At 31.6% G+C, this 22,724-nt stretch overlaps 1 pseudogene; it reads left to right on the top strand.

The window, feature by feature from the left end:
- Nucleotides 1-21,493, top strand: part of LOC149223116 (nicotinamide adenine dinucleotide transporter 2, mitochondrial pseudogene) — a 31,706-nt pseudogene extending 10,213 nt beyond the window's left edge.
- The last annotated feature ends 1,231 nt before the right edge of the window (nt 21,494-22,724 follow it).

The following is a 22,724-nucleotide window of genomic DNA, read 5'->3' as shown; positions in this document are numbered from 1 at the left end:
TATTGGGATGAGTGTAAACATTTAAATATGGCCTCAATTAATAATAAAAATTTAAATTAATAAAAATAATAAAATTCAATTTGTTATATTTTGATTTTGTTATTAACTTGCGAATAGGCTTTGTTACGATACCATGGACCAATATCATGGCTTATCAATACTACGAGTCCAAAAACCATAACTTATTTCACAACCAAAATATTTTATAACAATATGGCAAGATTCTTAACCATGGATATTCACCCCCCACATTACGGTAGATATTATTAACTTGTAAAAAATAGCCTTTGCTACAATACCATGGATTATGAATACCACATGCCCAAAAAAGATAAATTATTTCACAATCAAAATATTTTATAACAATATGGTAGATATTATTAACTTGTAAAAAATAGCCTTTGTTACAATACCATGGGTCAATACCATGGATTATGAATACCACATGCCCAAAAAACATAAATTATTTCACAATCAAAATATTTTATAACAATATGACAAGATTGTTAACCATGAATATTCACCCTCACTTTCCCATGGATATTAATTTGTAAATCAGCGTTGTTACAATACCATGGGGGAATACCATGGCTTATCAATACCACATGCCAAAAAACCATAACTTATTTCATAGTAAAAATATTTTATTTTAATTTTATTTTACAACATTTTTTTAATTGAATCTAAAAGGGAAAATGTTACAATTTGAGATATATCTAAACCCTTTATCCTCACGACTACTAAAAATATTCCCATAGAAATTAAATTAAGGTTTTAATAAAATTAAGCTAAGATGGATCTATGCCAGTTCTTTATATATATATATAAAGAACCGGCATAGATCCATCTTAGCTAAGGATCCAAGGGATGAGAGCAAACAAATTGACTAATTGTAATAATTGCAATAGATTAAATATAGTGCATGATTTTTTAAAGTTTTTCATTATTTTATTTTCTTTGACATGCCAAAAAACCATAACTTATTTCATAGTAAAAATATTTTATTTTAATTTTATTTTACAACATTTTTTTAATTGAATCTAAAAGGGAAAATGTTACAATTTGAGATATATCTAAATCCTCTATCCTAGGACTACTAAAAATATTCCCATAGAAATTAAATTAAGGTTTTAATAGAATTAAGCTAAGATGGATCTATGCCAGTTCTTTATATCTATCTATATATATATATATATATATATATATATATATATATATATATATATATATATATATAAAGAACTAGAATAGATCCATCTTAGCTAAGGATCAAAGGGATGAGAGCAAACAAATTTACTAATTATAATAGATTAAATATAGTGCATGATTTTTTAAAGTTTTTCATTATTTTATTTTCTTTGACATGATTGATCCAAAATATAGGTTTAATATTTTACAACCAATTAAGTTTTTTTAATTTAGATAATTTCTTAAACACAATACAATGTGATCAAATTTAAGAGAGAGTTGGGGAGGGGGCAGAGAGAGGGAAGGAGATAGTGAAAAAGTTGGAGGGCGGAGAGAGAGAAAGAGAGAGTGATGGGGCAGAGAGAGAGTGAGGTGGGAGAGAGGGAGCGAGAGGAAGGAAGAGAGAGAGAGAGAGAGTTGAGGTGGGAGAGAGAGGGAGGAAAGAACAAAGACATAGAGAGATAGAGGTGGAGAGAGAGAGGAGTGAGAAGGGAGAGATGGAGAGAGAGTGAGGGAGAGAGGAGAGTGGGGAAGAGAAATATGAGGAGAGGATAGAGATTGGGAGAGAAGGGGAAGGGATAGAGATGGATACATAGAGATGGAGAAGGATAGAGAGGGGGGGAGATAGTGATAGAGTTGGACGAAAGAAAGAGAGAGAGAGAGAGGGAGAGTGATTTGGGGGGGAGAGATAGAGGGAGGTGGGAGATAAGGGATAGAGAGGAAGGAAGATAGAGATGAGGAGAGAGAGATGGAATTGGAGGGGGCAGGAGAGGGAGGGAACAAGAAAAACATAGAGGAAGAAAGGTAGAGAGAGAGAGGGGGTGACAAGGGATTCATGGAGAGAGAGTGAGGGAGTGAGGAGAGCGGGAGGTAAAAGAGAGAAGGATATAGATAGAGAGGGAGAGAAGGGGAAGAGAGAAATAGACAGAGAAGGGGAAGAGAGGGAGAGAGTGTGTGTGTATGTTTGGGGGGTGAGATAGAGAGAGGGAATAACAAAGAGACACAAATATAAATATAGATATTATATAATATTATATAACCACATCCATATTAACCCTATACTTATCAAGTGCCGAGAGGGATCCAATCTCTCGAGGTGCAAACATTTCCTCAAGTTTTTCACTAGAAAAAAAAATTTGCACCTTGAGAGATTGGATCCCTCTCGGCGCTTGATATATCCGGGGTTAAGATGGATCTAGGTCGGTTAATATGAAATTAAAGTAGTTTTTATTTGATATTATAGTCTTAAAAAATAAAATTTCTCTTCAACTTAATTTAAAATCAGAACTAGATCCAATTAGATTCAATGAATAGGTTTTTAAAAAATAAATAAAATATATTTTTTTATTAAAAAATATATTTTTAAAATTACAAATTATTAGAGATAAATAATTTAAAGTTGGCTCACCTATACACCATGTGAGGATGAATAAGTGTTTAAGGAAGGATAACCTTTCAAATAATCTTTAACAACCTTTCAATCCCGTATCACTTGTAAATTTAGATTGCTTGACACAATTAAGATGACTAACATAAAATACTAATTCATATTATTATAGTACTTGTTAGGTAGTTGTATTTTTGTTCTCAGAATAAATTAGTCATTCATGTTGGTCATTTTTAGTTGTATTGCTTATTAGCTAGTCACATATTTTAACCTAGGACTAAATTAGTGATTTATGTTAGTCATTTTTAGTTCGGTCACTTAAGATTGCTCATTTTTTGTAGTATTTCACTTGGAAAAGTTGTGGTGACTAACGTTTTTAGTCACCTAGTCACTAATTTCTCATTTTCTACTAGTGGGTAAGTGACATAAAGTTTTGGTCAAAGACAAACTAATATGTAGTCAAAGGCAAAATTGAATGCGTAATACCATACCTATGGCAGTATAATAAGATAATATAGATTTCCACACATAATTCCCCACAATATTTTTCAATAAAATAACATGGTTTATTTATCCTTTTATGTGAAAAGTTCACATGCATCCTTTTTTTCAAAAAAATATCCATTCTTTATCTTTTTATATGTAGGATTCACATGTATTCTTTTTCAAGAAAATTAGTAGAATAATTATGTATTCTTATCCAAAAGAAACTAACCCAACAACTATTATAATGATCCATGAGAACATTACTTATTCTTTTCAAAGTAAGTCCTATAATTTATTTTATCTCTGCGCATGAGATCTACTATTTTTTTCAAAAGAAAAATCCATAAATTATTATCATTACACATAACCACATATTCCTTTTCAAAAAGAAATCAGCATGGTAAACCTAATTTACCTATGTCGTTGTACATATAAACTTTTCAATCTTTTCAATGAAATGAAAAGTTAACTTAACTTATCTTTTCCATTGTATGGATGGAATTTATTGATAGTGTTAATTAAATACACCTTATTCCTTTAGTGCAGCCTTCATCACAATAACCCACTATCATTGGCGTAGTTAATGCTTTGACAACTTCCACAATTTACCGCTAGTTATAGCTTACAGGTATCTTCCTCTTTCACATTCAAAATATGGATTGTGAATGCGAAATATGAAAATCCTCCATAACAACTTCCAAAGAAGTTCACTAAATTACAAAACCCTAGATCCGCTTTACAAAAGGTTTATGCGGCACTACTATAGCTAACAATGGCCAGATAAGAGACGAAGCAATTCCTATGTTGAGATCCTCACCTAAGATAATGATTTCAGTGAATGGTAAATGATGGGAGACAATCAGATGGATTCTGAAGTAGATATTCCATCTTTTCAAAGTTGGAACATGTGATGGGAGCCTTGAATTTCTCCCTCCTGCACGCACCACACATGAATCCTTTTCTTTTTTTAATTTAGATTTGTTACAAACTAATTCCTAACAGTTCTTGATATCAATTGTTTGCGGGCATGTTAACCATGGTAAATAAATAATAATATTTCCATCATAAATGCCAACATGTGTGGGGTTTATAAGGATATTACGTACTCCTTCCCTTAAAGATAACACCGTCCTCAGTGTTCATCTCGTCCTTATTATATTTTCGTAGATATTCTTTCAATTATGTCATCTATGTTAGAATAACCAAAAGGGTATGATTCCCCTTCAAGACGAAGGATCTTACTTGCAGGGAATATCAATAGGTAAAACAATAGTGTTTTATTAATAATCATAAACATTTACAGCTATAAAAATATTCAATTTTTACTTTCAAAAATATATTTATTGTTTAATTTCATAAAAACAAAGACAAAGTCTCTATACCAACTTATTGTTACTTTCCAATACTCACAGAAATCATGGTCACTCCACGCAATAATTTTAACTACAGGTGGTTTATTAGTTGTGTCAAGCACTCTAAGAGTGGTTTATCAACCCAACAGTAAACACCTTGGGTGGTTTAACAACTTCCATGGTAAGCACCTCGAAGCGTATGACCAACAAACCTAATTAGTACCTTAATTCAATTATAATCACATTATTTTTAATCACAAAATTTTCAATCAAATGATATTCACAATATCATAGTACCTCTGCAAATACTCAAAAAACACCTAGCTCTCTAATCATCAAAATGACAATCAAGAAACCATATTTACACAACATAATAGACTTAACTGATTAGATTTGATATGTAGTGTCACCAAAATATTCGCATGTACTAAGTGAATTTATAAAGGATGAAATTAACATATTTATTAAATGTAAGATGCATACCAGCTAACATCATCATTGAATCATCAACTTGTAGAGTTGTGAAGTTTGAGAAAACAATGTAATCAACAACATCTCATTACTACTAGTTCTATCATTAAGTTGGTAGAACATACATAATCTATTTCATCTCATGCATTTCAATACACTATAATACTATTAAATAATATTGGTTACCCGCATCCTGCCAATTATCATTTATGTATGTTCATATGAAAAGCCATAACCCTTTTCCTATTTCTATTTTTATTATTGACATAACAATGCATTTCTATTGAATCAGTCACTTTGAAGACACAATTTTTATCATGATCTAATTTCTTTGTAACACTCAAGAAATCACAATCATGCAATATTAATTCATGAAAGGTAGTGAAATATGCTAAATAATCAATGCTACTAACCATCACAAACTCAATTAGAATCCACGACAAGACTCAATCGACAATTATCCATTACAATCAAGACCTAGCACTTGACTCATTGTTTATCTTCAACATTCAAAGGGGTTCTTTCAATGTCTTTTAAAACATTCCATTGTCCTTTTCAAGGAAAACCTCCACCTTTCTACATTCCTTTGCTATCACACAGAACAATACATGCATTTCTTCTTTTCTGATAAACACTGCATTGTAATTCTAATCATTTTCCTTTAAATGTACCATTAAGCATTATTGCTAGAGTATGCATGCAAAGATTGGTATTTAATCCACACTGTCACTAATTACAATATGAGTATTCAAAATTGTTCATGATTTATCTACAAACAATGCAACATAATTTCTTATTATATTTTATCTGGATAAAGACTCAAATACCATGAAAACAGTTTTAAAGCAGAGATTAACACTTACTATTCTTCAATGTGGTTATTAATACCATCATGCATTTCATATCAAATGCAATCTATTGTATAAATTTCCATGGAAAAAAAATTTTGTGTCATACCTCTACTTCACATTCTTACAGAACCCAAAAAGGCACCAGTTTTGGAACCTTTTTCTCTGATACCACTTGTAACATCCTCGGTAAAAATCATGTAAAAATACATAGGATTAGAAATATTTTATAGAATTTACTAGCATGTAATATTCCCAATAACTTATTCCATATTCTTTAAGTGGCCATTAGATAAAATCATCGTCATTACATAGAGTAACTTTAGAAATGGAATAGCAAGTCACATAACGTAACAACTATTGTTGTATCATATTAACATAAAGCTTCCTGTTGTAACCTTACATCATAATCCATTGTTTATTAATTGGGTTTTTTAACCACATATTTGATAATGTAAGTTTCAATATCATGCCAAGGAAAAATATCATTAGAATGACATAATAGGAAAACACATCAATGGACACTGATATAACCTGGAAACCATGAAGGAAAAAACAAGAAAACATTTATTTTATTAAACGTTTCGTGAGGGTGTTCACCCCTCACTCAATGGCTATAAGAGAGTCCATCCCTTGACCATTGTTAAAAATATTACAAAAAAATATCATCTTAAATTAAGCATAAATAGCTAGAAGCTATTACATTAATCATAATATCATTTACCCCACAATTCCTTAAACATTGTCTTTGTGGCCTTGTGGTTCCCTACAATGGATTATCCTGCATTTGGCAATCCTTCAATTGGCACGGACCATTATTTCGTTGTCTGCCATAATGTTAAATAAAATCCATCTTTCGGATAAGTCACAATCCTTTCCTGCAATTACTACTATTAGCAAACTCTTACATCATAATTATATAAAATATTTATCAAACCTAAATAATAAATCTTTAGTAGTTATGCTTCAAACATCTTTTCATGTGCATAAGTAAAATGCATACAAGTGTATTGAGAATGCACACACATTAATTAAAAAAACATAACTACCAAAAATATGTTTATTTATCTTTACATGTGTATGGTTATAACAAATCTCTGTCCATCCAAATCTCACATGCATAAGGTAAAATACATAACAATTACCAAGGCATGCTCATTTATCCCTACTTCACATGTATCATGAGAAAGGGAAATAGTTACATTCTACTTCTACCCACAAGAACATGGTAATATTTAAAAGAATCTCCATGGTTATCACCATCTCTTCGTACAAGAAGAGGGAAATATTTCCAAAGATAAACACCACACTAATTATTATTTTCTTTGCACAAGACACATTTTTTCTAAAAGAACAACCACTGCAACTACCTGTCTTTTAAAAGAAACTAGCACATTAGCTATGATATTTTTGCATATAAATTCATATCCTTTTTCCAAAGGAAGCTAACACCATAACTATTATTCTTCTACATATGAACACATATTCTTTCTCAAGAAATCTAACACAATAACTATTACTTATGTGTATACCAACACATAATCTTTTCAAGAAAACTAGCATGAGTTCTTATCCTTGTATGCACAAGATTCATATGCAACTTTTAAGAAAACAACCTTGATTCTTACCACTTCATGCACAAAATTCATATGCAAGCTTTCAAGAAATAACTTTGACTCTTATCATTTCATGCACAAGAATTCATATGTAATCTTTCAAGAAATCTAACACCATAGCTATTTCCTTTTGTGCATGCAAATGCATATTTCTTTTTCAAGAAATTCTATCACAATTAGCTATTTTTTTTGTGAATACAAATACATACTTCCTTTTTTAAGAGATCTATCATAATAGCCATTTCTTCCGTGCATAAAGACATATACTCCTTCTCAAGAAAATTTGGGAAAATAGATAATATTTATGCGCATATAAGCACATATTCTTTCAACAAAAAAATTATCATAATAGCTTTTATTTCTATGCATATAATCACATATTTCTTTTTAAGAATATAATGTATAGAAGCCAAGGGAATATTAATAAAATAATTTAGCTTTCCACGCATAATTCCTTAGCAATGTTTTTAATAAAATAACATGTCTTGTTTATCTTTTCACATGCATTATTTTTTCCAAAACAAAATCATAACTTCTTTAACTTTTTATGTGCAAGGTTCACATGAATTTTTTTTCTAGAAAATTAATAGAATAATTGCATATTCTTATTCAAAAGAAACTAGTCCAACAACTAACTATTATCCTGATGCACAAGAACATTACAGCATGAAATCTACTATTTTTTTTCATAAGTAAAACACATAAATTATTATCTTTACGCATGACCACATATTCCTTTTAAAAAATAAATCAACAAGGTAAACCTAATTTACCTATATCCATGCTCATCTAAACTTTTCAATATTTTCAATGAAATGAAAAGTTAACTTAACTTATATTTTTCCATTTGATTGCTGGAATATGTAAACTATGCTAATTAAAAACACCTTATTCTTTTAGTGCATCCTTCATCACAACAACTCATTATAATTGACGTAGTTAATTCTTTGACAGCCTCCATAATTCACTGCTAATTGTAGTTTACATGTATCTTCCTCTTTCATGTTCAAAAGATGGGTTGTGGATGCAAAATATGAAAATCCTCCATAAGTTCCATGGAAAATTTTAGGGGCTAATGTTCACCCAATGGACTAATTTTCCATGATTTTTCCATAAAAAAGATTCACCAATTTCCAATTTTATAAAAGACTATTCGCCCAAATTTTAAAATATAAAATTATTTTACCTTTAAAATCGCCAACATTATATAGAGACTATATATACAATCATTATAAATTTGAATAATTTTACAAATATATCAATAAAGATTTATAGTTTCCATATTAGGGATTAGTGAGATTTTCAAATGTTTTTAAACTTAAAGAAAAAATTTCGTCCTTAAAATTTTCCTTGTGAATCATAACACACTACCAAAAAAATTCATCAAATTACAAAACCCTTGTGCTGCACAAAAAGGTTTCAACCACACTGCTATAGCTAACAATGGCTAAGTAGGAGACAAAGCAAGTCCTGCGCTGAGCTCCTCACCTAAGATAATGATTTACAAAACCCTTGTGCTGCACAAAAAGGTTTCAACCACACTGCTATAGCTAACAATGGCTAAGTAGGAGACAAAGCAAGTCCTGCGCTGAGCTCCTCACCTAAGATAATGATTTTACTATCCCTAAGATAATGATTTTAGTGAATAGTAAACGATGAGAGACAACAGGTCATATTCTTAAGTAAATATTCTATCTTTTCAAAGTTGGAACTTGTGATGAGAGCCTTGCCTTTCTCCCTCCTACACGCACTACACATGAATCCTTTCTTTTTGTTTGATTCACATTAGTTGCAAACTAATTCCCAGCGGTTCTTGACATCAACCATTTGCAGGCATGGTAACCATGGTAAACAAATAATAATCTTTCCATTGTAAATGCCAACGTGTATGGGTTTATAGAGAGATTACAAAAAATACAACTCATCATTCGAACAATTTGTTATACACTAAATTCCAACTAATACTGGATTATTTGAGTATTCCTGCACCCTTGCTACGTGGATTTGAGTATGTCTACTCCCACTATGATTTGGTGTTCATGTCAAATCCTTCATTTTATTTTTCAAGAAAACTAAGGGCCTTTCTTATTTTATTGATATGAGTGGACATAAATTGACTAAGAAAATGTATATAGTGAGAATATTTGGACAAAGGTGTTTTTCATGTGAAAAATAAAGTTTGATTAAATTTGACTAAGAAATTTATATAGTGAAAATATCTAGACAAATGTTGTTCTCATGTGAAAAAGTAAAGTTTTATAAATTATGTTGTTGGATTAATGTAATTTTTAACGTGGATATTGAGTATAGGCATGCCTCTTTTATTATCCAAATTTAATTTGTGTTATATTCATGAATATAATATTAGTGATTATACACTAATTAATCACACGTGGTCGTTGTCCCGAGTGGTTAGGGATGGCCGTTCATAGCCTCCCCACCCGGATTTGACTCATGGTGTATGTAACGCTGCTTTGTAGTCTGTATATCTGCTCGCTTCGACGATATGTGTTGTATCTGCTCGCTTCGGCGAATATGTGTAAAAATAATGCTTCTTCAGCGAGGATTATAGAAGATTATACACTAATTAATGTGCAAGCTTCTAGAGCTAGAGATCACCAGATCAGCCCAACACGTGGTCTTCTAGTGTTCCGACGTGTTGTCTTCTAGACTCAAATTACAATAGGGGAGATGGACACCTCTAACATTGAATAACTATTTAATATGATTAATTAATCTTCAATTTAGTTCACGTAGCTTAGGCGAGAGACGATGGTTCTCAGCCATGGCTGAAGCTTAAAGATTCATATTATGATCATATGATATTTTATTTTTTCTGAATCCTATTTATTGGTACGTCCTTACTAGGGCACGAGCGTTTTCAAAAGCCATAACATAAAAATATTTCAGTAAAAGAGAGAATAGATATGTTTTATGGTGAAGGAGCTAAGTCTGAAATTATGTATCTGATTTTTTCTTTCTTTTAAACTCACTTCACTGAAAAAAGAAAATGAAAACCTATAAAGTACGTCATTTTTATGTTATTATTATTATTATTATAAAGTCCGTCATTTTTATGTTATTATTATTATTATTATTCAAAGTAGATTTTAGCAATAGATTTGTAGTTTAAGATTCAATTTATATAGTTTCATACATAAATTAATTAAACGCTTTTGTAACTACTTAGTTTAAGCTAATAATTAAGAAATACTTTTCGCAAATTTATGTAGCAAAGAATACACAACACTTGTTAATTAAGGATATATATCCAAATTTAATGATTCAATTAGTCCTTGTAACAAAAGTTTACGTGTGCAAATTAGTGGAGACAATAGTTTTGGTCAAATTATGATTAGAGTATAATATGGAAGATTCATAACTTTACAAGAATAATGGCTCAATGATTTTTTATACCTTATTGTTAAATATTGATGAGAAAACATTAAAAAAACTTATTTTATCATAGACTCTCACATGTATTTGAGTGTGCATTTTTTTTAATGTAAATTATTTCTCCATATGGTTTTTGTTCTAATGGGAAAAATCATTTTTAAATGGTAAGAGGTACTTTTAACTCACTTTAAACGGTAAGAGGTAACGGTAAGAGGTGTTGTAAATCATTCGGTTAGATGTGAATATTTTGAATAAAGGAATAAGGATTTATGGTTGTTATTAACTACATTTTATTCTATAGAATTATATTTTCAGTTATTTGTGTATTTTTTTTCATGTAAGTAATTTTCATAGCATAATTTTCAAGTGATTGGGATACTATGAAATGTAATGTTATTCGTTCTATCTTAGATTTTTTAAATTTTCGTGATAATTATGGTTATTGTTTTTCAACTTTTGTATATTATTTTGAAGTGATCATTGAGATAATGATTTGGGAAAGAGGATATAGAATCCTACAATGGAAACCATAATGAGTATTGAGCATGATCACTTTCCTTCAATATGCATAATTTTTCTTTCATATTTTTTTTTTTTTTATAGTTAGTGTAAATATGCATAAATCTTCTTTCATATTAATTTTTTAAAATTAGTGTAAAAGTGGAGAATAGGGAAGTAGAAATTTTTGCAAACCTAGTGTAAGGGTGCATAGGTTTAGCATTATGTAATTATGTCTAATTTTTTTAAATTAGGTTTATTTGATTTGGTCTTAGAGTTCATTTTTAACTAACTAACAAAATTGGTAAATGGTTGAAGAATCACGCTAGAATAATAACAAAGAAAAACATTCAACAAAAATGGCACTAAGCTCTCTACGAATTTCATTATCAAAATCATATATTTATACATGTGAGGAGGCCTCGAGATTCTTCCATCTCCACAAATCTCTCAACCAATAACTCCACATATCTCTCATTAATCAATCCATAAATCACTCCATATTTTTCTCACTGAAAATAACAACCTACAATAAAACTAACAATTTACAAATGAATCATTATTCCATCATTTATCCCCCATAATGATCATTTGGAAATAATCCAAGATCATATTTGAATTTGCAAAACATTTCCTTAGATAGTGCTTTGGTGAATATATTAGATACCTATTCATCTGTTCTATTACACTCAATCTTGATCACTCCTTGTTGAACCAAATCTCGAACAAAATGATATTGAATATCAATATTGTTAGTCTTCTTATGAAAAATTGGATTCTTGGTCATTTGAATAGCACTTTGATCATCACATGTCACATGAGTGAGTGTCTCTTGTTGCTAATGTAGATCCTCTAGAATTCTTCTCAACTAAAGTTCTTCGCATGTTGTTGCCGTTGTTTTTTTATACTCTTCTTCTACTCTGGAGAGAGAAATTATGGTTGCTTGTTAGTATTCCAAGCAATTGTTGTTGAACCCATGCTAAATAAATACCCTGAAGTTTATTTCATGTCATCCATGCATCCATCCCAATTTGAATATGTATAACCAATCAACTTGAAATATTCTATAGGTTTGTATACCAAACCATAACAAACTATTCCTTGCAAATATCTTAAAATCCTCTCAGATGATTTCCAATGCAATTCCTTGGGTTCTTCCATAAATCTTGATACCATACTGCCTACAAAGGAAATATATGGTTGTTTTTTAGTTAAGTAGATCAAAATTCTAGCCAATTGACGATACATAGTAACATCAATTGAATTTGAGTCATCATGCTTGTATAACTTCAACCCAAATTCTAGAGGATTTGTCATTGGATTTCAACTCAACATTTTCAAATTCTTCAAAATGTCCCAGGTATACTTGGCTTGTGACATGAAAATACTGCCAAAATACTCAAGTAATAATGTAACTCACCAATATCTGTCATCTCAAACTTAGCAATCATATGTGACTTAAATCTTTGAAATAGTTCATCATTGTTCCCTATGTACATCAAATCATCAACATATAATACAACTATCATAATTTCCATTGCTAACTAAAAGATATAGAGATTGGGTTAAGATAACTTTTAACTAAGCCATGATCATGAAAATACTTATCGATTCTTGAATAGCAAGCCTTTGGAGCTTGCTTAAGACCATATAAGGTCTTCTTCAACTTATAAACACAATCTTATTTTCTTGGCACTTCAAAACACTCGGGCTGCTCCACATAAATTTCTTCATCCACATAGCCATTAAAAAAAGTTGATTTAACATCCATTTAAAAAATTGATCGTTTATGTTGAGCAGCTAATGCAAAAAACCACCGTGATTGTATCCAACTTTACCATTAGGGAAAATGTATCAATAAAAAATTATTTATGTATATATCCCTTTGCAATTAAAAGAGCCTTGTACTTATCAATTGTTCCATTTGAGTTATACTTAGTTTTATAAACCTACTTAGTGCTAATTACACATTTTCCTTTCAGTAATTTTACCAATCCCATGTATCATTTTTTACCAAGGCATTCAATTCTGCTTCCATAGATTCAATACATTCTTTCTTTATTGATGCTTCTACATAATCCCATGGTTTATCCATTTTCATTACATATCCCATAAGTGCATAATTTACTAGAGAAATTTGAGATCTAGTAACCCTTCTTTCAAAATTTCTATCCAACACATTGTTTTCTGAATGACCCCTTTCAAGCAACTTAGGCTTCTTCTTAACTTTGTCTATATAAAATGACTTGGAACTTGATTCATGACAAATATTCACTGGATCTTTCCTTAATTCAAATTGTACTTGTTTTGGCTAATAGATTCCCTCCTCATCTAACACAACATCTCTACTTATTATCACCTTCTTTTCTTGAGGATCAAACAACTTGTAACTTCTTGTTTCAATATCGTATCCAATAAAGATACACTTCACACTCTTATCATCCAATTTCCTCATGTTTTCCTTAAGAACATGTGCATATGTTGTACAACCAAAAAATTTCATATGTGCAACACTTGGTTTGTATCCTAACCATGCTTATTCTAGAGTCAAATTCAACACTTCCTTGTAGGACATCTATTAAGAGTGTGTAATGTTGTGTGTATTGTTACATCCCAAAAAATCATTTCCAGGAGTCTTAGTTTTTAACATGCTCCTAGCCATTTCAACTATGGTCCTATTTTTCCTTTTTTTGACTTCATTATGTTGAGGGTAGTATGAATTAGTAAACTCTCGCTTTATTCCATTCTTCCCGAAATAATTCAAAAACTCATTAACTTGTATTATCCCTCATTATATATTCTTAGGATGAGAATTTACAAACCACTTTGATTTTCAACTAAACCCTTAAACTCAAGAAAATGAGAAAACACTTCAAACTTATCTTACAAATACTATACCCAATTCTTCCTAGAATAATCATCAATGAAAGTGAGAAAATAACATGCCTTTCCAAAATACACAATCTCCATTGGACGACACAAATCTAATGGCACCAACACTAGACATTCTCTAGCCTTACACATTCTATTTGAGAAACTTTCCCTGTGTTGTTTCTAAAAAATACACCCTTCACATACTTTATCATCCAACTTAATATAAGGAAGGCCATTCACCATGTTATGCTTTCTCAGTAACACCAAACTTTGAAAATCCAGATGTCCCATCCTTAAGTGCCAAATCTTACTATTTTCTTCTTATGTTTTTTTCAAACTCTATGAATTACTTGAATCAAATAAAAGATTGAAATTTTTTTTCTTCAATCATTTAGCCTCTGATACAAATGCATTTTGATTCTACTTATCCATGATTAAACACTCTTTATTATCAAACACTAACTGGTAATTTTGCTCCATCATCTCTCCTATAGAAAGTAGGTTTTTTCTTTAATGTTGGTGTCAACAAAATGTCCTCAAATAACTTCTTCTTTCCATGCAATGTTGGTATTGCAAAAGTGTCTTTCCTTAACAATTTTAAAACACTATCATCACCAAATATGACTTTACCTGAATAATTGTCATTAATTTTGGTAAAAAACTCCTCTGACCTGTCATATGAGTTCAACATCCTGATTCAATATGCCATGTTTCACTTTCTTCTCTATTTGTCATCAAACTTGAGATGGATAACTTATCATTCCTAGTTTCTTTAAAAATTGTATTGGCACCCTTATGCTCCATATCTCTTATTTTTTCATCACAATATCTTTCAAGATGGTCAAATTTTTGGCAATAATAACACTGTGGTCCTCCATTTCTGCCTTCATCTATTCCTTGTCCTCTTCCATCGTATCCATTTCTTCCTCTTCCTATGAACTGATTGAGATTCCTTCCTCTTCCTATCAAATATGCATTTCCTTGTGAACTCTGTTGATTTCTATTTTGATTTTGATTCAAATATTGACCCCTTCTCCTTCCTTTTCCTCTATGCATTGCAAAAAAGCATGTTCCACTTGCTCATATGGTTGATTTTCTTCAATAGTTAACAAGAATCCACTTAATTCATCAATTATCATTAGATTTAAGGCTTTGGAAGCCATAATACTGGTGGTGACCATGTGAAAATTGGGAAGAAAACTTATTAAAATATTCTCTATCAACCTTCTTTTTGGAACATATTCACGTGATGACCTCATTTGATTAACAAGATCTTGCATTTTTTTTATGTAATCATGAATGGATTCATTACTATGCATATGGGATATTTTCAAAATTTCTCCTTAATGTTTGTGGTTTAGATACAACCACACCTTAATATGTTTTCTTTAAGATATCCCATGCTTCCTTGGATGATAATACACCATTTATTCTTGGAAATATAAATTCTTCAACAAAGCTCCCTATAAGTGAGAGTGTTTCATTATCTTTCTTAATAAGTTCCTTAAGATATTTATCATCATTATCACTCAATGCTTTGAATTCGTTAGGAGAAGGAATAGTATATCTATCAGTTACAAGTTTCCATAAATATTTAGTGAAGAATATATTTTGCATGTGTTTGCTCCAATAAAAATAGTTTGTGCCAACAAGTTTAGGAAACACAATAGTGCTTGTTTCTATGAGGAGAGTAAGAGAGACACAAAGAGATAAAATGCACAAAAGAACACAATGAGTCCCACTTTGACCTGGGACAAGAACCAATGTCCAGAAAATTGGGACTCAACCACCACCAAAATGATAATTGGAAGAGTACAAAGATAGCTAAAAAGCTTAATTGGAAGATTACAAAGAGAGTTAAAAATCTTAATTATTTCACAAATTACATCTTATATCTCCCTTCATTATTTCAAATCTTCTTATATCTCCCTTCATTGAAAAAAAATGTTAATCCCCATTTTACAAATTTATAAAGCACCTTTTACAAATAGAGGAGTGTGTCATGCACACTTTAACACATTACTTATTACGAATGTATAATTCTCTAATGAATAAAAGGTAAGAAATTTCCTTAAAAACTTGAAAGCTACCAAAAGGGAGATGATATCCACGGTTGCTTGATAGATTTCATGAACAAACAACGAATTTCCTCCCAAATCGATATGCGGCTCAACCTCTAAATTGAAATAATGATCCAAATGGAAAATCGCATCTACCCATGGTATTCATCCACCCATGGAATTTACCCATGGTATTGTAAGTGGCATCCACCCATGGTATTCATTCACCCATGGTATTTGCCCACGGTATTGTATGTGACATCAACCCATGGTATTCATTCATCCATGGTATTTACCCACTCATGGAATTTACCTGTGATGTTGTAACCAAAAAAGGCTATAAGTAACAAGTCGCATTTTGTAAAATGACAAATTGTCTACCACAATGTAGCATTTACAATTATTATCCATTTTAATAAAAAAAGTTTCTTTATGGTTTTTTATTGTGTTTTCTCCTATTTTCTTCTGGAATTTCATTTTTTCAAATCTTGGGGGTCTCCTCCCCCAAGATCCATTTCAACTTTTTAGATCTTGGGGACCTCCCCCCAAGATTCAGATCAATGGTATCAGATTCAGGTTATGAATCCATGGGAATGAGGGTTTGACACATATTTCAGTTTCAAAGTTTTGTAGAAATATTCAACAAACTTCATACATGTTCTATGACCTCCAGATAGCACTTTCTTGGGCAAAGCAGGAAGAAGTTGTTTTTCATTTTTTTGCAGGAATTTTTTGGGCGGCAAGTTTGAGACTAGATCTGAAATTTTTGGTGCAAAATTTACAACAAAAAAAAAAATAACAGATCTAGATTCCTTGTGAAAAAATACCCAAATTCAAAAAAAAAAATCGGGTGAATTAGAGTCCAAATGAGGGAGATATTGTTGATTTAAAATCAGTTATTTTTCAGAACTTTTGTGATGGTGGAACAGTTGTTGTGCGAATCTGAGCTTCCAGAGTGTCCAAATAGGGATTTCAAACACATGGGAAGATGCATAATGGTTATTATGTTTCAAAAAACAGGTTATATTAAAGCTTTCGAGTTATATTGACCAAGTTATGTCCATTTTACATCTGGAGCAGCATTTAGAGCGAGTTCCCTTTGGAGACGTGCCCTCCCACCCCGCTTTAGTAGGCACCTGCTTCACATTCATCAATTTCAGCATAGCAGCATCCAGATTGGTTTCTTTGGAGATGTTCCCTCCCACACCAAGCTATGTAGGCACTTGCTACTTCATCAACAATCAACATCACGGTTATGGGTCAACTCCACAAAATCCTTGTCATCGAAGTCCATTTGCTAGGTCACACACTGTTAGTATCATAGTTGGTCACAAGCATTACATGGTATCTCTATCCTCGGATCTTTGTTTTTCATGGTTATGGGTCATTCACAAATGCACACTTCATCAAAGTCCATTTTCTAGGCCGCACACTATCAATATCGCAGTTGGTCACAAGCATTACAGGGTATCTCTATCCTCGGATCTTTGTTTTTCATGGTTATGGGTCATCCATAAACCCACACTTCATCGAAGTCCATTTTCTAGGTCGTGCACTGTCAGTATCACAGTTGGCCACAAGCATTATAGGGTATCTCTATCCTCGGATATTCATTCATCACGATTAGTGGCTCTTCATATTCAACACATGCTTCTCAGGAGGGAAATTCATGCAATGGGGATCATTGCTTCTTAAGGAGGGAGGAATGATCCGAATGGAAAATGGCATCTACCCATGGTATTCATCCACCCATGGAATTTACTCATGGTATTCATCCACACGTGTAATTTACCTATGTTATTGTAAGTGGCATCCACCCATGGTATTCATTCACCCATGGTATTTGCCCATGGTATTGTATATGACATAAACCCATGGTATTCATTCATCCATGATATTTACCCACCCATGGAATTTACCTGTGGTATTGTAAACAAAAAAAGCTATAACTAACAAGTCACATTTTGTAAAATGACATATTGTCCACCACAATGTAGCCTTTACAATTATTATCTGTTTTAATAAAATAAAAGTTTCTTGGTGGTTTTTTTATTGTGTGTTCTCCTATTTTCTTCTAGAATTTCAAATTTTCAGATCTTGGGGGCCTCCATCCCCAAGATCCATTTCAATTTTTTAGATTTTGGGGGCCTCCCCCTAAGATCTGGATCAAATAAATTATCGACTCCCAATTTACAACTATGAAATGGGTGCAAAACTTCGGTAATATGGCACCAACAAGAAAAAAAGTGTGGCAAGAAACTTAATGAAGTATGACAAAACCTGTTGAACTAAGAAAATGATGATTAAAAAAAATATTAAAAACTCAGAACTGAAAAATATGAACAAAATTCACTTATCAGCAACATATTGCAGCGACCACACCACGCTGCAACTACAACATGAATCACCCAACGAACACATTAAATGATCCATGCACAACATACACAGACTATTCCATACACTCAAAACAAAGGTTGTTCCAATGCTTACAAACTCCATGCAGGTTTCTCATAAATATTTATGACTCCTTATAATTGTAGTTCAAACACTACACATGGCACTCCTCCACGCACTATGCACTCTGCACAAGGTTCAAGCATTGTTTCTTTTTTTTTGTTCGCGGGTTTCTTCGCAAATGTTCCACAGATTTCATAAACTCTCAAAACTTCGGCTTTGATACCAAATGAAGAATCAGACCAGCAAAATAAAAGAGAAAAAAATTCAACAATAATGACTAAGCTCTCTACGAATTTCATTATCAAGCTCATATATTTATACATGTGAGGAGAGGCCTCGAGATTTTGACATCTCCACAAATATATCAATTAATCACCCCACAAATATCTCATCAATCAATCCACAAATATCTCCAAGAGTCACACCATATTTTTCTCACTAAAAATAACAACTTACAATAACACTAGCAGTTTACAAATGAATCATTATTCCATCAATGGTACTAATTGTTTTTTTCCCAAATTTATATTTCATGGAAGATTTATTTCAACTTGATAATTAAGTATGATAGCTTGTAGAAAACTTTGGTATCTCTACATTGGAATATTCTTATTTTCACTTATCATTAACTATAGGTCCTCATCAACATTTTGAAATACTCAAATTGAGTTTTACTTTATTAGAAAAAAAATTAAGTTCGTATTATTTTCACGCAACATAAGCTTTTAGGTTTCAAATTAAAAATTTTGGACTATATGAAGGTGTGTAAGTGTTAAGCGTGCACTCCTGAAGTTGAATCTTACAATTTTTCCTTGCCATTAAGGTGAGGTATACATTGTGGTGAAGATAGTAAATTTTGCTCAAATCTTGATCAAAGACCAACTTGGAAAATCCTTAACTTGAAAGAAAGAATGGTTTAACATTTTTTTTTTGTATGTTAGATTATCAAAGAGAAATAAGGATCTAGAAATAATGTTTCAGTTTGATCATAGGACCCTCATATATGTTGAGGTGTGCACTGTCCTAAGGAAAGTTATTCCCGCTCATGCCCTCATTAGTTTTTAAATGAAATGCAACATCTTGACTCACTGGGGTAGACATGTTTAAAATGAATAAATAAGTGTTCCTAGATGTTATGTAATATGTGTGATTCCATATATTTACATTTTTTTTTGTTTTATGTGATTAAATGCCATAGGAAAACTTATAAGTTAGTGTTTAACACTAAGTTCTTTGAACACTAGTTCGGTGACTTAGCATGTTTGAGTATGATTAGTGGTCGACATCATGACATACTTGCATTAGAACCCTTCATGTATGCATTTACATGGTAGGGAATACATTTCCTTATTGTTCATAGACAAAGTTGCGACAAAATTGCCTATATGTATTGATTAGTGAGTTTTAATTGCATAATTCTTATGTTGATTTTTCCATTCCTTTTGCAAACTAAATCATTAGTGGATCACTCGACCCATATGTGTCACGTGTGTGTGTGTACACCTCAAAAAATAGGTTGGCCTCAGGTTGAATAATTTTGTATTCTTCTAAATTTGGAACCATATAACATCATTATTCAATTCACTCATGTTGGACTAAAAAGTGTTGATATACATGCCATGTGTGGACAATTTCAATAATTTACATATTAGAACTCCAAACCATATAATGAAATTATAGTTTTCTATCAAATATTAAAAAACCATGTATCTCTTGTTGGGTTGTATCCCTTACAACCACCACCCCAAAATTTTACCATGTGCATTTAAATTTTTGGGTCCCCCTTTCTTTTGAAATCTTTCATGGTAATTCTTGTTGAATTACTTAGACAAACTCTTTAATATGTTTTAATCATCACTAAATGCAATCCATGAATAAACCATTTTCATGACAAGAAATTATGTTTGTCTCACCATGGAACCTGGTAGTCGATAATAATAGCAAGAGTACACTAAGATCCTCATTAGATTCCATAAAATATGTGATTTCTACCTTTGTACACAAGTTCAATGGCAATATAATGGAGCACAATGATGCCTTCTAAAGTGGAAGTAGTTGTTACATTGAATACATGACATGTACACAAGACCTAGCTAGAGAATAAATGGGCATGATTGTTGCCTAGGTGCATCTGTAGAAAGAGGTGTACTTTATTGTATATGGTCAATTGAAAAGATTATTACAATGACAAAAAGATACAGGTCAAGAAATTTTAGTAGGATCCAATATAATAGTTGCATCAGGTACAGGAAATGTTACTTCCATAGTAACCAATCCTCTGTGGGTTGTAAAGACCACACTTTAGACACAAGGAACAAGACCTAAACGTGTACCATATAAAATAACTCTTTCTATTGTAAGTGGAACTACTCAACAAGAGGGAATTTGATGATTATATAGGGGACTTGAACTTTCTACGGTAGGGGTAAGTCATGTTTCTATCCAATTTCTTGTATATGAGAAGACAAAGTCATACTTGGTGAAGTGGGGCAAGATTACCCTAGACAAGATTGGTCTAGTTGATGTTGTCATTACCTCCTAAGTTTCTAATATGATGGCATCAAGAATGACTTATCCACATGAGGTTATACGCTCTAAGAACCAAGAACAAGGCCATGAAAGGGATTCAAAAATATGATATACATGTGTAATTGATTATGTTAAGAAGGTATTCTGTAGGGAGGGTATTAATGGATTTTATTGAGTTTGTGTGGAAAACATGATGAGGACTACACGAGCTACTATAATAACCTTAAATAGTTATGAGATGATTTTGAAGGTTTTCCACTATTTATATCCACCTGAACATTCATCAAGTCCATTGAGCTTTCATTCTGATGCTGGAGAATCAGAGGAGTAGTCAAGCACTCATGGAGTAAAGTGAAGAATTTTATTTTTTTAGTTCTTCATCTCACCATGAAACACCCAAGATGAATTCATTATCCTTGACTAAAAGGGACTAATTAATTTCAATACAATAATTTCAAATTATAATTCTCATATGATTTTTGGTCCATTGGCTAAGTATCAAAATGGTTAGGCTAGGGTACAATTTTTTTTAATTAGTTTGTATAATACTAGCCAACAAATTCAACAACATTTTGGATGTTTATTAGGGAATTTATTCACTTTCGAAGGATGTTACTATTGTCAAGGAGCTTCCTGAAGGTGGAAAAAAATATTTTGATGGACCATATACAACGTCGTTGTGCAATGAGAAAAGGCAAACTATGGAATCAACTTGCATTGTTACGCAAAGAGGAAATGCAGGCTATAGAGTCAGGGAGCACTGTTTCACAAGGACGATACATATACCATAAATAAGACCTTCATGACCGAGTTTGTTCATAATATTACATAAGTTGTAGCATAGGTCAAATGTATATAATGTCTCATTGCACATAAGGACAAGCTAAACTATGAACTGCGATCGTGATGGATAATAGATGCAAGGAAGATGGAAAATAAAATATATAAGAGTTAGGAGCATGTACTTTCAGTTAGAAATAAATTATACCCTCATGACTTAGGAATGAGGCTTCCTAAACATGTATCAGAATAAGAGTATGACAATTTCAAAGCCATAATTGCATCAAAAAATCCATAGACTACTAAGGGAAATGTTATTGGAAAATCTTTGAATGTTTCCATAAATGGAGAAATCATTGGACTTAGCCAACTAATGTTGTTCACGTTCACAAGTATGTTGGAATTCTAGAGAATGCAATTATTTTAATAGAAGCACTTAAGAAGAAAATATTATTGCTAAATACCCTACAACTTAAGTTAGTACATGTTGAAACGAAGATGGAAGAGAACAAGGAGCTGAGAAATTGAGAAATTGTGTCAAATGACATGTTGATTTATAAATTGCTTGCAAAAGGTGCCTCTGATAGATTTTCATACAACACAATGATTCTACTATGAAACTAATATCTCACTCAAAATCCATATTGTCTTCCAAAAAATGAAAGAAAAATGCATAACAAAGTTGGCTATAGATGTTGTGGGCCTCCTGAAAATGAAGATGTTGAAAAGTATAAAAAAGCACTAAATAGTTTTCTTATCAATATTGAGATTAAAAGAAAATT

This window comes from Pinus tabuliformis, chromosome Q (assembly GCF_031772625.1).
Source record: "Pinus tabuliformis cultivar Carrire ecotype Pingquan chromosome Q, CPIR1, whole genome shotgun sequence".
In the NCBI taxonomy this organism is placed as follows: domain Eukaryota; kingdom Viridiplantae; phylum Streptophyta; class Pinopsida; order Pinales; family Pinaceae; genus Pinus; species Pinus tabuliformis.
This window is presented reverse-complemented; position numbering and strand designations above follow the sequence as displayed.